Raw genomic sequence first — 13,262 nt, forward strand, 5'->3', positions numbered from 1 at the left:
GGAACTATGTAATAATGTACATAAAAGCTGAAGACAAGTTCAGGGAGGAGAAGGGGTTTGCCCATGGTAGCACATTAGTGCTAAAATGCATCTCTAGATTTCTCTTTCTTTTTGTAAATTTTTATCATTTGTGATACAGTTACAAGAAGACATTTGCTTGAAGTCGCAACAGCCAGGATTTGAGCTCAGGTTTCTACAAGAATCTGCTTTCCTTAAAAATTCCTAAGTTGCTGCAGGACAGTGCCACTAGCCCACTGCTGTGATTAAATTTTAATTGCTGGGCTTCCCTGGTGGCGCAGTGGTTGAGAATCCGCCTGCCGATGCAGGGGACACGGGTTCGTGCCCCGATCCGGGAAGATCCCACATGCTGCAGAGCGGCTGGGCCCGTGAGCCATGGCCGCTGAGACTGCGCGTCCGGAGCCTGTGCTCCGCAAAGGGAGAGGCCACAGCAGTGAGAGGCCCGTGTACCACCAAAAAAAAAAAAAAAAATTTTAATTGCTTTGTCATTTCATCAATACTCAAAGGCCTGCCAGGGAGTGCCCACTTGGCCAAGCCCAGGTCATCATCCCAGATTCTAGATGCCAAAGAGTGATGAGAAGGAGGATGGCTCATTTTAGCTTCTACAGTGGGGAACAGTGCATTAATGCCCACGAGCATGCACTCAGGAAGGAATTTCCCCAGAATAGGAAGCAGCCAAAGAAATACAAATGCCCACTATAATTCAAGAGGATGCTCAAAATTCACAAGTACCCTTCTTTCCTTACTCAGCCTTCCTCACCTCCCCACCAAAAAGAATGAAAGACAAAAATGGGAACAGAGAACAAGGTAAGGGACAGAAAACAGTAAAAAATGTGGTAGATAAACTATATCAGTAATCACTTCAAATGTCAATGTTCTAGATAATTAAAAGACTGGCTGTTGGTGGATTTAAAAACAAGACCCAACTATATGTTGTCTTTATATTTAAAATGGGTTTCCTGGGAATTCCCTGGCAGTCCAGTGGTTAGGACTTTGCACTTTCACTGCAAGGGCCCGGGTTCATTCCCTGATTGGGAAACGATCCCACAAGCTGCGCAGTGTGGCAAAAAAAAAAAAAAAAAGGCATTCGGGGGTGGGGGGTGGTTCTTGCAGACATAGTAAAAGTAAAGGTATAGAGGAAGATATCATGGTAACACTAATCAAAAGAAAGCTGGAGTAGCTACATTTCAGACAAAGCAGACCTAAGAGCAAGGAAAATTATCAAGGATAAAGAAAGGCACTACATAATGATAAAGAGGTCAATTCTCCAAGAAGATATGACTAATGTGTATGCACCTAACAACAAAGCATCAAATATATGAGGCAAAAACAGAACTGTAAGGAGAAAGAGACAAATCCCCTTTATAGCTGAAGACTTCAACATCTCTCTATCAGTAACTGACAGATCCAGCAGGCAGATAAATCAGGAAGGACATAGTTGAACTGAACGGTGCCATCAAGACTGGATCTAATTGACAGTGATAACATCATGCTAAGTATGCTCTCAGACTATAATGGAGTTAATCTAGAAAAATCAACAGAAAGATAGCTGGAAAATCCCAAAGTACTTGGAGATTAAACAACACACATGGATTAAATGACACATGGATCAAAGAAGTCCCAAGAGAAATATTTTGAGCTAAATGAGACTATAACTTATCAAAATTTGTGGGATGCAGCAAAAGCAGTCCTTAGAGGGACATTTACAGCATTAAATGCATCTATTAGAAGAGAAGAGCTGAAATCAATAATCTAAACTTCTGCTTCAGGGAACTAGAAAAAGCAAAATTAAGTGTAAAGTAAGCAGAGGAAAGAAAAATTAGAGCAGAAATCAATGAAATTAAAAGCAGGAAATCAACAGGAAACAAAAAGGTAAAGCAGGAAACAAAATCAACAAAACCAAAAGCTGGGTCTTGGAGAAAGCTGATAAAACTTCTACCTAGGCTAACCAATTAAAAAAAGAAGACACAATTACGAATATCAGAAACACGAATTTGATCAGCTCGAGATGGTAGAGTAGGAGGACATGGAGCTCACCTCCCCCCATGAACACATCAAAAAACTATCTACATGTGGAACAATCCTCACTGAAAACTGACCAGAGAACTCCTATACAACCGAAGGTGCAAGAAAGATTTCCACGTAACCAGGTAGGACAGACAAAAGGCATAGGGTCTGGACCTCCAGCCTTCGGAAGGATCTGAAAGGAAGATAAGTCCACAGGGTAGACCCTCATCCTGGGGAGAAAGCAGGTTGAGTCACAGACTGGATAACCCAGTCTGGAGTCCTACAGGGAGGAGACAAGCCCCCTTGGCTACTGGGAGAACTGCAAGGACAGAAGAGCTAGAGAAGCCTAGACTCTACTCGTGAAGAGTGCGTGGGTGCTGGCTTGCCAACAATCAGAACACACAGACTCTGCACTGGCAGCTGCCACCTTGCCACATTCCCCAATCCAAGCAGGGCAAACACCCCAGCCCTGCTCTCTCCACACCACAGCTTAGTGCACAATCTGAGCCAGCTGGGCCCTGGGAAAGGATGCAGAGACAGCTTGGGGGCCTGGGGTGTGGTCTGGGTGGGGTGACATAGGCCACAGTCAGTGCTTACTCCTGTGACAGCACCACAGGAGACACTGCAACCAGCATGCCACATTCAGTCTCCCAGCCTAGCGAACGCTCCAGCCCTGCTCACTCCACACCGCAGCTTGGTGCTGGATCTAGGGCAGACAAGTGCTGGGAAAGGACCGCCACAGAGGCCACCGAGATCTCTGGCAGCAGCACAAACACCTTGATTCCTGCAACCACAATGCCCTGACTGCCAGCCTAGCTAACACTCTGGCCCTGCCCACTCCACGCCACAGCCTTGCACTAGATCCGGAACAACAACAACAGGGGAAGGAAAGGGCAGCAACAGGCATAGAGCAGAGAGGAAGTCCTGCCTCTCACCCTGCACAGGCTTTAGATCCTCCAACACCAACCACACCCCCTATCAGCCAGCACACCTGAGGAAAGACGTGGCTGGCATCCATATCAAAACCAGCCCTCGCACCAAAAATATTGGACACACACAGTCCACACAGGGACATTCCCACATAAAAACACCCCTTCAGGACCACACTAGATATCTTGTTTCTCCTAAATTCACAGGGGCAGAGAAAGTTAAGTAAAAGAAAAGGCAGGGGCTTCCCTGGTGGTGCAGTGGTTGAGAGTCCACCTGCCGATGCAGGGGACACAGGTTCGTGCCCTGGTCTGGGAAGATCCCACATGCCGCGGAGCGGCTGGGCCCATGAGCCATGGCCGCTGAGCCTGCGTGTCTGGAGCCTGTGCTCCGCAACGGGAGAGGCCACAACAGTGAGAGGCCCGCGTACCACAAAAAAAAAAGAAAAGAAAAAAAAATAGGAAAGGCAGAAGAACTATTCCCAATTAAAAGAACAAAAGAAATACCCTGAAAGAACAAACAGTGGAATAAAGCTCACCAGTCTACTAGACCCTGAGTTCAAAAAGGTGGTAATAAAAGTGTTAACTGAATGAAGAAAGATTATTGATATCAATGCAGAGCACTGTATCAAGGAACTAGACCTATAAAGATGAACCAATCAAAACAGATAATTCAATTTCTGAGATAAAAAGCAATCTAGAAGTAATGAATAGCCAACTAAATGACAAAGAAAAATAAATATGTGACCTGGAAGATAGAATAATAGAAATCACCCAATCAAAACAGCACACAGAAAGAAAAATGGGGAAAAAAAGTGAAAGCAACTTACAAGATCTATGGAATAATAGAAAACATGCCAACCTATGCATAATAGGGGTTCCAGAAGAAGAGAGAGAAAAGGGGATCAAAAATGTATTTGAAGAAATTATGGCTGAAAACTTCCCAAACCTAAAGAAGGAAACAGATATCCAGGTACAGGAGGCAGGGAGGGTCCCAAACAAGATGAACCCAAACAGTCCCACACAAAGACATATAATTAAAATGGCAAAAGTTAAAGAGAGAATTCTAAAGGCAGCAAGAGAAAAAGAATCATTTACAAAGGAACCCTCATAAGGCTATCATCTGATTTCTCTGCAGAAATTTTGAAGGCAAGAGGGGAGGGGCATGATATATTTAAGTCCTAAAAGGGAAAAGCCTGCAATTGAGGATACTCTACTCAGCAAGATTATCATTTAGAATAGAAGGAGAGAAAGAATTTCTCAGACAAGCAAAAACTAAAAGAACTCAGCAATACTAAACCTACCCTAAAAGAAATATTGAAGGGTCTTCTATAGATGGAAAAGAAGCAAGAATCTGTAGGAAAAATCCCAATAGGAAAGGCAAATATATAGTAAGGATTGAAAATCACTTAATAAGCCAGTATATAGTTTAAAAAAAACAAAAAATTATAAAAGCAAATAAAACTTCAATAAACAGTAAAAAGATAAGCATGAAGATGTAAAAATAGGACATCAAAGATCACAAAATGTGGAGGAGGGGAATTAAAAATGTAAATCTTTTAGAATATGCTTGATCTTGAATGACTATCAGTTTAAAGCAAGTAGACATAGTTATGCATCAACATACATGAACCCCATGATAATCACAAATCCAAAACAAATAACAGATTCACAAAAACCAAAAAGAAAGGAAGTCAAGCATACTACAAAAGAAAATCATCAACCCACGAAAGGAAAAAAAAAAAAAAAAAAGGAAGAAATGAACAAAGAAGAGCTACAAAAACAACAGAAAAACAAGGAAATAAAATGGCAATAAGTACACACATATCAATAATTACTTCAAAGGTCAATGGACTAAATGCTCCTATCAAAAGACATAGAATGGCTGACTGGATTTAAAAGAAAGAAAAAAAAAAATCAAGAACCTGCAATATGCTGCCTGTGAGAGACTCACTTCAGGGCAAAAGACACACATGACTGAAAGGAGAAGGAAAAAGACATTTTATGCAAATGGAAATGACAAGAAAGTGGAGGTAGCAACACTCATATCAGACAAAATATACTTTTTAAAAAGGCCATAATGAAAGACAAAGAAGGGTACTATATTATGATAAAGGGATCAATACAAGAAGAGTATATTACACTCATTAACATATATGCTCCTGATATAGCAGCACCTAAATATATAAAGCAAATACTAACAGACATATAGGGAGAAATTGACAATAATACAATAATAGTAGGAGATTTTATTACCCCACTGACATCAATGGACAAATCATCCAGACAAAAAATCAATAAGGCAACAGATATCTTAAATGACACAACAGACCAGTTGGACTTAACTGACATCTACAGGACACTACATCCAAAAAAGCAGAATACACATTCTTTTCAAGAATGCATGGAACATTCTCTAGAATAGACCATATACTAGGTCACAAAACAATCCTCAACAAACTTAAGACAGAAATTATATCAAGCATCTTTTGCAACCACAATGATATGTAATTAGAAATCAACTACAGAAAGAAAAAAATGGGAAAAGAACAATGTGCTACTTTTAAAAAACAGTGGGTCAATGATGAAATCAGAAAATGCCTCAAAACAAATGAAAATGAAAACACAACTTTACAAAATCTATGGGATGCAACAAAAGCAGTTCCAAGAGGGAAGCTCATACCAATATAGGCCTTCCTCAAGAAACAAGAAAAATCTCAAATAAACAACCTAACCTACCACCTAAAAGAATTAGAAAAAGAAGAACAAGCAAAGCCCAAAGTCAGCAGAAGAAAGGGAATAATAAAAATCAGAGAGAGGACTTCCCTGGTGTCACAGTGGTTAAGAATCTGCCTGCCAATGGAGGGGACACAGGTTCAATCCCTGGTCCAGGAAGATCCCACGTGCCACAGACCAACTAAGCCTGTGCACCACAACTACTGAGCCTGTGCTCTGGAGTCCACAAGCCAAACTACTGAGCTCTCATGCCACAACTACTGAAGCCCATGCACCTAGAGCCTGTGCTCTGCAACAAGAGAAGGAGCCACAATGAGAAGCCCACTCACTGCAACGAAGAGTAGCCCCCGCTCACTGCAATTAGAGAAACCCCACATGCAGCAATGAAGACCCAACACAGCCAAAAATAAATAAATAAATATTTTTAAAAATTAAAATTCAGGGGCTTCCCTGGTGGCGCAGTGGTTGAGAGTCCACATGCTGATTCAGGGGACACGGGTTTGTGCCCCAGGCCAGGAAGATCCCACATGCCGCAGGGCAGCTAGGCCCATGAGCCATGGCCACTGAGCCTGCGCGTCCAGAGCCTGTGCTCCACAACAGGAGAGGCCACAACAGTGAGAGGCCCACGTAACACACACACACACACAAAAATTAAAATTCAGAGAGAAAATAAATAAAAGAGAAATTAAAAAATAGAAAATATCAATAAAACCAAGAGCTGGTTCTTTGAAAAGATAAACAAAAAAATAAACAAATCTCTAGCCAGACTCACCAAGAAGAAAAGAGAAAGGAGAAATAACAACCAATACCACAGAAATACAAAAAAATCATAAGTGAATACTAGGAACAGTTATATGCCAACAAATTTGACAACCTAGAAGAAATGGACAAATTTCTAGAAACATACAGTCTGCCAAGACTAAGTCAAGAAGAAACAGACAATTTGAACAGACCGATTGCTAGAAGTGAAATAGAATCTCAATAAAAATACTCCCTGCAAACAAAAGTCCAGGACCAGACAGCTTCACTGGGGAATTCTACCAAACATATAATGCAGAAAGTATACCTATCCTTCTCAACTTATTACCAAAAATTGAAGAGAAAGGAACACTCCCAAATTTATTTTACAAGGCCACTATTACCCTGATACCAATATCCAGAAAAAGACACTACCAAAAAGAGAAAATTATAAGCCAATATCTTTGGTGAATATACATACAAAAATCCTCAGTAAACTATTAGCAAACCAAATCCAACATTACAGAAAATGGATCATACACCTTGATCACACTGAATTCATTCCAGGGTCACAAGGATGATTCAACATATGCAAATCAGTGTGATACACCATATTAACAAAAAGAAAGGCAAAAACCACATGTTCATCTAAATAGACACAGAAAAAGCACTTCACAAAATTCAACATCCATTCATGATATAAAAGTCTCATCAAAGTGGGTATAGATGGAACATATCTCAACATAATAAAGGACATTTGCGACAAACCCACATTGAGCCAACATAGTACTCAACAGTGAAAAGCTGAAACCCTTCCAGCTAAATTCAGGAACAGGAAAAGGATGCCCACTCTCACCAGTTCTATTTAACATAGTATTGGAAGTCTTGTCTGATAGCCATAACAATCAGACAAGAAAAAATAAAAGTTATCCAAAATGTAAAGGAAGAGGTAAAACTGTCACTTTTTGCAGATGACATGATACTCTAGAGAACCCTAAAATCTCCACATAAAAATTATTAGAACTAATAAATGATTTTAGCAAGGTAGCAGGATACAAGATTAATATACAGAAATTTGTTGCATTTCTATACAATAATAATGAAATATCAGAAAGATTAGATTAGATTTTAATTTTTTTAAAATCCCACTTTAAATTGCATCAAAAAATACCTAGGAATAAATTTAACCAAGGAGGGGGAAAGCTATATACTGAAAACTGTAAAACATTGATAAAGGAAACTGAAAATGATTCAAAGAAATGGAAAGCTATCCCATGCTCTTGGATTAGAAGAAATAGTATTGTTAAAGTGGCCACATACTACCCAAAGCAATCTACATATTTAAGGCAATCCCTATCAAAATACTCATTACATTTTTCACAGAACTAGAAAAAATAATCCTAAAATTTATATGGAACCATGAAAGACCCAGAATTGTCAAAGCAGTCCTGAGAAAGAAGAATAAATCTGGAGATATAACCCTTCCAGACTTTAGTCTATACTACAAAGCTACAATAACCAAAACAGCATGGTATTGACACAAAAACAGACATATAAATCAATGGAACAGAATAGACAGCTCAGAAATAAATCCACACACCTATGGGCAATTAACCTACAACAAAGGAGACAATGTACAATGGAGAAAAGACAGTCTTTTAAACACTTTAAACAAGTGGTGTTGGGAAAGCTGGACAGCTACATGTAAAACAATGGAATTAGAACATTCCTTCACACCATATACACAAACTCAAAATGGTTTAAAGACCTAAATGTAAGACATAATACCATAAAACTCCTAGAAGAGAATAAAGGCAAAACATTCACTGACATAAATTGTAGCAATATTTTCTTAGATCAGTCTCCCAAGGCAAAAGAAATAAAAGCAAAAATAAACAAATGGCAAATGGGACCTAATCAAACTTAAGAGCATTTGCACAGCAAAGGAAACCATTGACAAAATGAAAAGACAACCTAAAGACTGGGAGAAAATATTTGCAAACAATGAGACCAACAAGGGGTTAAAATCCAAAATATACAAACAGCTCATACAATTCAACATCAAAAAAAGAAACAACACAATCGAAAAATGGGCAAAAGACCTAAAAAGACATTTTTCCAAAGAAGACATACAGATGACTAACAAGCACATGAAAAGATGCTCAACTTGCTTGCTCAATTTGAGATGCAAATCAAAACCACAAGGAGGTATCACCTCACACCTGTCAGAACGGTTATCATCAAAAAGTCTACAAATAATAAATGGTGGAGAGGATTCTCAATGTTGGTGGGAATGTAAATTGGTGCAGCCATTATGTAAAACAGTATGAAGTTTCCTTAAATAATAAAAACAGAACTTCCACATGATCCAGCAATTCCATTCCTGGGTATCTATCTGGAAAACTCTAATTCAAAAAAGATACATGCACCCCAATGTTCATAGCACTATTTACAGTAGCCAAGACATGGAAGACAAGACATTGAACCCAAGTGCCCATCAACAGATGATTGGCTTAAGCAGATGTGAAAATATATATATAAAATGTAAAAATATATATATGTATATATAAGATGTGAAAATATATATATGTATATATATATATATGGAATATTACTCAGCCATAAAGAAGAATGAAATATTGCCATCTGCAGCAATGAGAATGGACCTAGAGAATATTATGCTTAGTGAAACAAGTCAGAGAGAGACAGATACTGTATGATATCACTTATATGTGGAATCTAAAAACGAATACAAATGAATCTACATACAAAACAGAAACAGACTCAGAGACATAGAAAACAAACTCAATGGCTACCAAAGGGAAGAAGGAGGTAGGAGATGGACAAATTAACAGTATGGGATTAACTGACATAAACTACTATATATATAATAGATAAAAAACAAAGATATACTATATAGCACAGAAAATTATATCCAATATCTTATAATAACCTATAATGGAATATAATTTGAAAAAAAAGAATCACTATGCTGTACATCTGAAACTAACACAGTATTGTAAATCAACTATACTTCAATTTTTTAAAAAAGGAAAGAAATGAAAGGGTCATTACTGCTGATCCCATGAGCATTAGAAGGATAATAAAGGAATATTATAAGTAAATCTGTCCCCACAAATGTGATAATCTACATAAAATGGAACAATTTCTTGAAAAACACAATCTACCAAAACTAACAGAAATAGATAATCAAACAGGCCTATATCTATTAAAGAAATTGAATCTGGGAATTCCCTGGTGGTCCAGTGGTTAGGACTCGGCGCTCTCACTGCTGGTGCCCGGGTTGGATCCCTGGTCAGGGAACTAAGATCCCACAAGCCTCATGGTGTGGCCAAAAAAATAAAATAAAAATAAAACACTTGCTTTAAAAAAACAAAAAATGTAGTGATAGAAAAAAATATATTAAGAAATTGAATCAATAACTTTTCAAAAAAGGAAGCTTCAGGCCCAGATGGTTCACTGGTGAATTACACCAAATATTTAAGAAGAAATTATACCACTTCTCAAAAACAGAAGCAGAGGGAATACTTCCTAACTCATTTTATGAGATCAGCATTGCCCCAATACCAAAACCAGACAAAGATATTACAGGGAAGGAAAACTACAGACCAATATTCATGAACATGGATACAAATATCCTCAAGAAAATATTAGCAAATAGAATCCAATGATGTATTGGGTTGACCAAAAAGTTCACTCAGGTTTTTCCATAACAACTTAACGAAAAACCCGAACAAACTTTTTGGCCAACTCAGTATAAAAAGAATTATATACCACGACCAGGTGGAATTTAGTCCAGCTATGCAAGGCTATTTCAACATTCAAAAAATCAATTAATGTAATTCATCACATGAACAGACTAAAGAAAAAAATGACATGAACATATCAATAGATGAAGAAAAAGCATTTAACAAAATCCAATACTCAAGATAAAAAAACTCTCAGCAAACTAGGAATAGAGAGGAACTTCCTCAACTTGATAAAGAAACCTACAAAAGGCCTACAGCTAACATCATCCTTAACGGTGAGAAACTAAATGCTTTCCCCCTAATATCAGCAACAAGGCAAGGATATCCCCCCTCAGCATTCCTATTCAACATCATACTAGAAGTCCCAGCTAATGCACTAAGACAAAGGGAAGAATAAAAGGTACACAGATAGGGAAGGAAAAAAATGTTATGGTCTTTATTTGCAAATAACATGATCAACTTCGTAGAAAATCTCAAGAATGATATAAAAACTCCTGAAACTAATAAGCAGTTATAGCAAGTTTTCAGGATACAATATCAATATACAAAAGTCAATTGTTTTCCTATGTACAGCAATGAAGAATTTGAATTTGAAATTAAAAACAATACCATTTACATTAGCACCCCCCCCAAATGAAATACTTAGGTATGAAACTAACAAAATGTGTACTTTCTTTTTTTTTTTTGCGGTACGCGGGCCCTTCCGGTTGCGGAGCACAGGCTCCGGACGCACAGGCGCAGCGGCCATGGCTCACGGGCCCAGCCGCTCCGCGGCATGTGGGATCTTCCCGGACCGGGGCACGAACCCGCGTCCCCTGCATCGGCAGGCGGACTCTCAACCACTGCGCCACCAGGGAAGGGAAGCCCCCAAAATGTGTACTTTCTGGTGAAAGAAATCAAAGAACAAAATAAATGGAGAGATATTCCATGTTCATGGGTAGGAAGACTCACTATTGTTAAAATGTCTGTTCTTTCCAACTTGAGCCATAAATTCAGCTCAATCCCAGCAAGTTATTTTGTGCCTATTGTTACCAAACCAGGTTCGTTTTGCCCAACACACAGCAAGCCAAAACGCTGACAGGCCGAGGTTTACCTGCAAGGCAGCCAAGCAAGGAGATCGGAGGACAAATCTCGAATCCGCCTCCCCGAAGGTATTTATGAGACAAAGAAATAGAAGCAGGGCACGGGGAGAGTGGGGAAAAGTGATTGGGAAAAGGTGCAGTAATTATCATTCTGCACAGGTGTAACTAGGCTACGGGCCTCAGCAAGTTTGGAGGGTGGAGTTTTCGGCCCTATGACGGCAAAAAGGAGACGCCCACGCATGCCCAGTTAAAGGGTCGGGGAGTCCTAGCCAGTCTTAACCTACTCAGCTGGAACTAGAAGCAGCTGACTCCAAGTTCCTAGACAATAACTCAGGCAAACATCTTGCTGTGTAGGCTGTGTGCCATTTGGAGGACATGCACGTCTTAAAACAACCATGATTAGTGAAGGGAGGTGAAATGGATTAAACCCACAGACGGCTTCAGTATCAACAACCTGATTTTAAAGTTTACATAGGAAAGCAGAAAACCCCGAGTAGCCACCGCAGTATTGAAGGAGAACAAAGTCAGAGGACTGATACTACCCACCTTCAAGACTTACCATATTCAAGACAGAGTTGTACTGGCTAAAGAATAGACAAAATAGATCAATGGAACATAATGGAGAGCCCAGAAATAGACCCACTGATCTTGGCAAGGGAGCAAAAGCAATTGCACACAGAAAGGCTAGTGTGTTCAAAAAATGGTGCTGGAATACTGGACATCTACATGGAGAAAAATGAATCTAGACACATATCTTACACTTCTCACAAAAAAAATTAACTCAAAATGGATCTAGACCGAAATGTAAAACACAAAACTGCTACAAGATAACAGAGGAGAAAATCTAGGTGACTTTGGGTTTGGCATTGACTTTTTGGATAAGATGCTGATAGCACAATCCACAGAAGAAAAATTGATCAGCTTTACTTTATTAAAATTAAAAACTTCTCTGTGAAGGGAACTGTTAAAAGAGTGAAAGGCAAGTGACAGACTGAGAGAAAATATTTGCAAAACACATAGCCAAAACAGGACTTAAACCTAAAATATACAAGGAACTTTTAAGTCTCAATGATAAAAAAAACAAACAACCCTATTTAAAATAGGCAAAAAATCTGAACAGGCACTTCACAAAGAAGATATACAGAGGCAAATAAGCAGATGAAAAGATGCTTAATACCATATGTCATCAGAGAATTGCAAATTAAGAAAACAATGAGATATCACTATACAGCTATTATTATAGAATGGCCAAAATCCAAAACCCGGACAGCACCAAATGCTGGCAAGAATGTGAAACAACAGGAATTCATTCACTGGTGGTGGGAATGCAAAATGGTACAGCTTCTTTGGAAGATGGTTTGGCAGTTTCTTACAAAGCTAAACATATTTTTACCATCCAGCAATCATGCTCCTTGGCACTGATCCGAATGAGCTAAAAAATGTCTACACCAAAACCTGCACATGAATGTTTCTAGCAGCTTTCTTCATAATTGTCAAACCTTGGAAACAACCAAGATGTCCTTCAATAAATAAATTGTGGTACAACCATACAATGGAATGTTACTCAGTGATAGAAAGAAATGAGCTATCAAGCCACTAAAAGATATGGAGGAGCCTTAAATGCATATTGCAAGTGAAAGAGCCAATCTGAAAAGGCTACATAGTATGAGATTCCAACTATATGAGGCTCTGGAAAGGCAAAACTACAAAGATAGTAAAAGATCAGTGGTTGCCAGGGGTTCAGGGGAGGGAGGGAGGGGGGAGGGACTGGGGGTGTACAGGGGATTTTTAGGGCAGTGAAACTATTCTGTATGATACTGGATTGGTGGACACATGTCATGCATTGTCAAAACCCATAGAATGTACAACATAGTGAACCCTAGTGTAAATTATGGACTTTAGTTAATAATACTGTATCAGTATTCGTTCATCAGTTGTAACAAATGTACCACACCAATGCACGATGTTAACAATAAAAATAAGGG

Source organism: Kogia breviceps, chromosome 1 (assembly GCF_026419965.1).
Source record: "Kogia breviceps isolate mKogBre1 chromosome 1, mKogBre1 haplotype 1, whole genome shotgun sequence".
Taxonomy (NCBI): Eukaryota; Metazoa; Chordata; class Mammalia; order Artiodactyla; family Physeteridae; genus Kogia; species Kogia breviceps.